Source organism: Parus major, chromosome 2 (genome assembly GCF_001522545.3).
Source record: "Parus major isolate Abel chromosome 2, Parus_major1.1, whole genome shotgun sequence".
NCBI classification, from domain to species: domain Eukaryota; kingdom Metazoa; phylum Chordata; class Aves; order Passeriformes; family Paridae; genus Parus; species Parus major.
Window position 1 is genome coordinate 41,577,963 of NC_031769.1, and position 8,399 is coordinate 41,586,361.

Here is an 8,399-nt window from a genome sequence, read left to right on the forward strand (position 1 = left end):
GAAACCACCTCACTTAGTCTGGAGGTGGGATTTCAGTTCAGACAAGCTGGTTCAGCTTGGGGACAGAACCAGCCCTGCTTCTTACTCTTACTTCTGTTAGCAAGATGTCAGCTTCAGAGTGACAACATAAATGGGTGCTGACAGTCACTCAGTATTTCCCAGCATTTCCAGAGCATCCGGAAGAGCAGTCAAGTTCTCTCACAGTTAAGCGAGAAAGAATCATGCTATTGCAGGTGTGGGTTTCATAAAGCAGTCGATGAATCCTCCCACACCTCCACACTGGCCTTCACCAGGTCATTCCCTGCTGTAGCCCAGGGAACTGGTGCTATTAGTGCAGCACTGCAGCTTGTCTCAGAGCCACCAGTCCCAGGCACCTGGGAAGAAGCTGTGGCTGTCTCTAAGAGAGGTACATCTCTGCCTGCACTGCTCTTGTGTGTGCCTGCAGGGCACTGTGTTATTGCCAGACAGCTCAGGGTGTGCACCTGCAGTGCATGGCCCTTCACAGAAGAGAGAAGCCTTCATCTGCTGACCTTGTGCAGAGCCTCCATGCACCCCAGTACTGCAGTCACTTATAAAGCTTTATAAGTTCCCGTGAGTCCTAGGGCCTTACAGGCGGTACTAGTGAGGCTCGCTGTGACTCACGTACAGCTTTAAATACACCCACTCACACCTAGGCTGGACTGCCTGAGATTGTCTGTACCCAGACATCTGACACCCTCGTTAAATCTGAAGTGAACAGACTCCTGATTATATAATGTAATGCCAAAATAAAACATTCTTTTTCCTGAAAAGGGAAGAAACCCCAAATGCAACTTACATTCCGTTTTCTGTTTTTAGTACGTGACTTCAGATCCCCCAGGCAAAAGATTTTTAAGGGCAACATTAATTGTTAATCTTTTTTTGACTTGTATTTGACATTTGACATTATGAATGGAGAATAATTTAATGTTTTGCTTAGATTATTTCACTGTTGTACCAGCACAAGGGAGCACTCCCTTCTGAAACTTAAAACAGGGCAAATACTACACTCTTCTGCCATTCCCTCTTGACAAACACTAGACATCTGCTTCAGAAGGAACTGAGAACAGAAATAGAATTTCTGTTTTCTACCACATTGCATTTCTAATTGCTGATTGGAGATGATTTTTACTAAAATAAATTTTTCCTAAAATTAGGTTTGCTATATCTGAGAGTGCTTCAAATCAGATTATAGAATTAGATACTACAGAAATAAAAGAGAAATTCAAAGACCTTGATAAAATCAAGGTTTTTCTGTACAGAGTTGTAGTACTAGATTTTAAGTGAAACACTTGATACAAAGAAGGATAATATACTAGTCTCTAATAAATACAAATATAAATTTAAATATAAATAATATTATAATAATAAAAATATAAATAATAAAATAACTTTGCCATTACAAATATTTTGTATCTAGTGTTTTTGAATCTATGACTATAGCAGACAAGTCAGGTTAAACATTTTTTCAGATTCACTTTGAGTGCCTTTTGTTCCCCTGAACTGCCAGAAGATATCATATATCTTTATTACCCTGTGCTCTGAACATTTGATGACAGCACTGGGACCCACGTGAACGCAGATGTTGAAAAACTGTACCTGACTTTGCATTCAAGGAACTAGCTGGATACCAAAAGTACATGCTGAACTAGATCAGCACATGCAGTCTGTTAACAATAGCATATGCTCACCTCCTAGTTCTGTCAGTACTTTTCTCATCAGTACACTGTAGAAGAGACCACAGCAAAAGGCTTTCTCTTTTGACTCATACCATTTTTCTTTAATACCTAATCTTACTTCAGTGATTGCTAAAATGTTTCACTGAATATTTCAAATGGTGCTATTTTCATTAGTTTAAGACATTTTTCTTGGTGTTGGTTTCTAAGGGGACAAGGGCCATAATTTTCTTAAGTCAAATGATCACATTTATATTTTGATCAAAAAGTTAAGAGTGATTTATTCAAGGCCTGCAGTTTTTATTTCTGTTTTGAAGTCTTTGATCAGTGAACACCCGTATGCATGAAATTGGGGTCATCTGAAAATGAAGGTAAAGATATGAATCTGAGTATGTAGATGTGGTGTGTAAAACTAGACTGACATCAGTAATAATGATAAGTTTGGGCCCTTAGAAATAGCAATTAATAGCTGTAGGATATCTTTAGTTTTGTATTTTTATAGTTTTGTCATTTTCCAAGCAATGGTGAGAACGGTCAAATAAACAGGTGTACAATTCATACTAGGGGAGAGCATTTAAACAAAGAAATTATATGCAGACTTGGAAATGTATCTTACAGTGCAACATGTATACTGCATGAAATGAAAACAGATCTCAGTGTCTTTAGATTTTTAGATTTAGATTAGCTGTTGAATAGCTGTCAAATCTTTGATTGCCTTGCCAGCAGAATGCCAGTGCTACAGCCCTTGCCTAACTATGTAAGTGAACATATTTCCCTAGAGAAATCAGTTTATGACACTGTCAAGAATCAGCTAGAAGACCTACAGAACCCATCTTTTCGTAATCAAGAGCTCCATAAAAGACCAGTTCCCAAGTTATGCTTCAAGTTACTTAAAAATTAGAGTAAAACAGATTGTATAGAGGTGTGACATTTGCAATCAATATAGGTAACTTCATGAAGTTGTCTGTAAGACCACATTGAATAGTTCACAAAGCATGATAAAAACCACTGTGTACATATCTGATGTCATTTGGAATGGCTGATGGTGTTCCTTCTCTCTGATTTTGGTTTGCCTTAAAGCCTCTTGCTGTGGCTGTCCAACAGCTGAATTCAAGCACAAGAGGTGAAAGACAACTGGAATCATTAACTTCTTCAGCCCTCCTACAGCAATTCCCATTCAAAATTCAGAGCCCTCAGCATAGGACTGTAAGGGGTTTTATCATGTCGTTATCTTCAGTGAGTATTACTTTGAAGGTAGTGGCTGGAAGGACTTTTACTGAATAACAAATCCCTGAACTTGATGTGCCCAAACCTTGCTCAAGCTCTTTCAGCTTTTTAGAATAATCTTCATTCAGTTCCTAAATCCAGGCAGAGATATTATTAAAACAGGTATTTGAAAAGCACAAAAGGCTGCATCAGATAGTACAGTCAGGGACTGTCTCTGTGAGGCACAGCCCCAGGCATGGCATCATGGCTACTGATGAATCCAGACCGCACATTTTATTAGAATGTGTTAAATTATGCTATCCAGTAAATCACATTTATTAACCAATTAACTATGCAGTACTGCTTCTAGCCATGCACTAACAGATAAACCAAACACGTTCTGCCCAGGTGGAATGACACACACCATTCTCTACAACACAAAATATGCAAAGAAATTGAAATTTTAAAATTGAAATATACAAAAAGCATGGCTTTCCCCTTTTTTCCCCCCCCTGTTTTTGCAGAGCATGCTAAATGCAGCCTTTACAATTGATGAAGTCTCCAGATGAGAGAAAAAAAAGGTGTCGTATGCCAGCCACTGAATAGAGGACCAGTATTCATAGAATATAGGATGCTGTTCCATAGCAGGTGGATGGTGAAGGCTAGAAAACTAGGAATGAAGGGGTAGCTAATAGAAACAGAAGGCCATATAGATTCATTAGAAGCACTGTAACCTCAGTAACCTCATGGATCCATTTGTCTAAATGCAGAAAAATTCAGCCTTTTTTCTCATGACACTATCCCAATGATGTTAACTGGATCCCGGTGATTAATTGTGAAGTTTTTACATTAATTCATATATTATTTTCACAAATTCAGGGAGGGTCTGTTGGCCAAGATTCTAGCTTGCCATTTGGAGCATCCTAAATGTTGACACACATGCATCTCAAAAGAAAATCAGAAAGGATGGATTGTTTTCAAAGTTCTGTGATGAAATTTTGAAACACTTCTTCATGTACAGTAAAATTACTGACTTTATTCAATTTCCCAAAACATAAAGATTACTTGGCTTGCTGGATCTCCCTCATCATTGCCCAGCTGTCCAGGTTACTCTAATACTGAGGAAATAAACATAGAATCATTTAGGCTGGAAAGGACCTCTAAGATCATCGAGTCCAACTGTCCAATTTGTCCAGCAATGCAAAGTCCATCACTAAGCCATGTCCTCAAGTGCCACATCTATGGATTTTAAATACCACCAGGGATGGTGACACAACCACTTCCCTGGGCAGTCTGTTCCAAGCTTTGAAAACCCTTTCAATGAAGAAATTCTTCCTCATTTCCAATGTAAACCTTCCCTGGTGCAACTTGAGGCCATTTCCTCTTTTCCTACTGGTTCCCTGTGAGGAAAGGTCAACCCCTACCTTGCTACACACAACTTTCAGTGGTTGCAGAGAGTGATAAGGTCTCCTCTGAGTCTCCTTTTCTCCAGGCCAAACAATCCTTGATCCCTCAGCTGCTCCTTATAGGACTTGTGATCTCATCCTTGCACCAGCTTCATTGCCATTCTCTGGACTTGCTCCAGCATCTCAATGTCATCCTTGGGGTGAGTGGCTTAGAATTGGACATAAGACTTGAGGTGCAGCCTGCCCAGTGCAAGGTCCAGGGGGAGATCATTGCCCTGTTCCTGCTAGTCACAGTATTTCTGATACAGGCTAGGATGCTGGTTGCCTTGATAACTTTAAATTTATTTTTCTTCACATATAAATGATGAATCACATCTTATGCATGTTTTATCTTTTACTTGCTCCTCCTGGGTAATAACCGTTTCATTCACTTCTTCCTGGCTTAGGCAGGTTGATCCTCCTCTTTTTATGTTGTTTCCATTTTGTTTGACAGAACAGGGCTTTTTGTTCCCTGATGATCTTATTTGGAAGTAGATACCTAAGCTAAAACTAAATGTTTCTAATTAGATGGACACAATGTAAAGTGGAAGAGGTGTGTCTTCCTGCACCTTAAAAATTTCAATCAATCAGCTTTGTCGCTCAGTATTTATGAATCAAACCTTTCATACTTTGACACAAACAGTACATGTACTGCCTGAACACACTTATATGAAAATTCCTGTCAGAATGTAAAAACTGTGCCAAGTGTGACTCAAAAATAACTTACCCTCCATTTGCAGGAATACAATATAATAATGTTTATTTCGCTTTTGGAAAGATCCTGTATAATCTAACAAAATATGTCTATGAAAATTGGTAAAATGTCACTGTACTTTACTCTGAGAAACTCATTGATTGAAATTTAATTACTAAAATTTTAATGTAATTATTAATAATAATAAGGTAATTTAATGTCAGCCTTAAACTTTAGGTATCTCATCATCCATTTTTTACCCAATTAATATGTCATTAGCTTGTGAATTATAAAGATATTTTGCTGTTAGTTGCTCCTTACTTTTATGATAGTAAAGTGTTCCAGTATGGCTCAAAACCTAGGTAAAGGTAAATCTTATGAGAATGATTGCTACTATATATGACTTCAGATAAGAGTCAATATTAATCTCATTATGTGTCATTGTAAAGTATGATTGTCGTACTGTACATACATCTACTTGCATTTGACTTAGTGAGGATTGCTGTATGGAAAGGTGCTTTCCTTGTGCCAGCTCTTGAACCTTTGTCTCAGTTTATTTAAATCACTGAAAGAGAGCAAAGCAAAACAAACCAAAAGTGGGTGGGTGGTTTTCTATGGAGCTGGTAGACTGAATGGACTCAGAGATGGATCTGGTGAATGCCAGAGTTGGCTTAAGTGTGGGGCAGAGCCTCAGATCTGACCATGTTGGGTACAGGGAGAAGGAAATGATAATGGTGGACTGGGAGTGAGATCTCACCCTTTTAGTGGCAGTGAGATGCTGTATGGGCTCAGCTAGCCATTGAACTATACCCAAAATGTGGTTGAAGTTTCAACCTGGTGTAAAAGCCAGTTTCACTTCATGCTAAATTAATGGATTCTTAATTTATTTAAGTACTGTGGTAGTCATTAGTCCAGGGAGAAGAGAGTTAACCACAGAATCAAAAATAAATTGTCTGCTCTTGAAATTTTCATGGATTCTTCTTTTGTCTCTCTCTTTTTTCCCTTTTTCTTCTTGCCTTACCACAGCTCATCAATTCTACTATGTCTGCAGTCTGCATGGTGCCTGACAGAGACAGACCATGAAAATGCTATAATCAGCTAGCAGAATCACAAGGCTGGACTACAGTCACTAACAGACACAAGCTTGGGATTTATATTTAGCTGTAGTGCTAGTGCAGTTTGCAATTTAGGATGGGAATACCTGATTCATCTTTAAATTAGATAATCCTCTTAAGAGCAAATTTCTATCCTCTACAATACTGTGATTGGCACAAAGTAATTTACTTTATGCCATAGTGGTGAGACTGTTTCCACTGCGCCAGCAATGTATGTGTGTGTAGATTACTTTGTAGACACATCCACCATCTACTTACGAATCCTATTTTTCTTCTGTGAATACAGCATTATATGCTGTTATGCATGGCTAGCAAAATGTGAACTTTCTAGAGAGAAACTGTGTGTCACAGTAGAGAATTCATTGTGTAGCAAGAATGTGACACCTAGTGGATACACGACACTGAGGAAATGTGACAGTCTCATCAAGCAATATTGCCATAAAGATGACCCTGTCCAACAGAAAGATTAATTTGAAAGCAGAAAAGAGATTGATTTTGAATGATTATTTGCATGGGCCAAAGTAATTGGATAACATCCAGTCCCCACTGAAAACTCCAAACTGTAGGAGGTGTCAGAGATAGTTTTAAAAGAATTGTTTGTAAACTACTAGAAGACTGAAGATGTCAGGCCAAGAAGGCCAGAGGCCCAAAGCCCATGAAGACATTGTGGATATTTGTGAGGTGCATCATAACTGGAGACATCTAACATACAAAACACAAGAATAAGGTCTAAACCCCCCTTTTTGTCAAACCCACCTCTCTGTTACTGCAATGTTACTTCTTCAGGAAGTGAGTTGTCACAGTAGGTGATGCTCAGAGATGAATAACTATATGGTGAGGCCACTGGGAGCTGGACAAGACTGAAAGTCTAAGAATAGCTTAAGAAGCCTGACATTCTGCCCAAACTATCTGATATAGACAATGTCTGTCTTCTACACTCCATTGCAGTCTTTAGTATCTAAATTTCAAGTATTTGCATCTCCCCATTTTCTATGGTGCCCTAGACCTTCACCCCTTCACTGGCTATAAATACTTGAAAAATTCATCACCAAAAGCTATTATTTTATGCTCGCTACCAAGCACAAATCAAAATTTCATCACAAAATGTACATACAAATATCTCTATTTATTTCAAAATAAGCAGAAAAGTCTTCCCCAAGCCCTGGCAGGGGAGCGTGCTTTGCTGGCCACATCCTTTACCTGCCACCACTGCTTTACAGTCACATTTCTCACTTCCTAGCTACAAATGGATGCTTGGAACTATATTCTCTGCAAAAGTCTTGGTATCAGAATGTGAAAATGTTCTCTTTTCCTGTACAAAACAATGTCTGGAAAAGTAACTGACCCATCTGAAGTGCAGAATTTTCATAATTCAAGCTCCAGGAGGAGGTTTGGCCCACATCCAGAGAAGGACAGTGTGTCCAGGTGGTAAGGAAGGCCAATGGCATGCTGACATCTACCAGGAATAGTGTGGCCAGCAGGACTGGGGAACTGATTGTCCCCCTGTACCTAACACAGGTGAGGCCACACCTCGAGTGCTGTGTCCAGTTCTGGACCCCTCAATTCAGGAAGAACATTGAGGTGCTGGTGTGGGTCCAGAGAAGGGCAGAAAATGGAGCTGGTAAAGGACCAGGAACACGAACCCTATGTGGAGCGGCTGAGGGAGCTGGGGTTGTTTTGCCTGCATAAGGGGGGACCTTATCACTCTCTACAACCACCTCAAAGGAGCATGTAGCCAGGTAACGGCTGGTTTCTTGTACCAGGAAACCAGGGCAGGACAAGAGCAGGTAGTCTCAAGCTGCACCAGGGGAGGTTTAGGTTAGAAATCAGGAGGAATTTCTTAACAGACAGGATGAATAAATACTGGAATGGACTACCCTAGGAGGTGGTGGAGTCACCATCCCTGGAGGTGTTTAAGGAAAGACTCAATGTGGCACTCAGTGCCATGGTCTGGTTGACACAGCGCTGCTCAGTCACAGATTGGACTCGATGGTCTTAGCAATCTTTCCCAATCTAATTGATTCTGCAATTCTGTGACAGGAGGCAGCACAGGCAGCAAAAGGTGTAAATAAACAAGAGGATGAAGTGTGAGCTGGCGGTCCATACGAGCGTTGCTGAAACGCTGACACTGGGGAGTTTTTAATTCACTGACATGGGAGCATTTCGGAAGGCCGCAGAGGGGGCGGCCGGGCCCGGTTGGGCCGGGCAGGGCCAAGGCGAGGGGCGTGGCCGGCAGCAGCGGCGG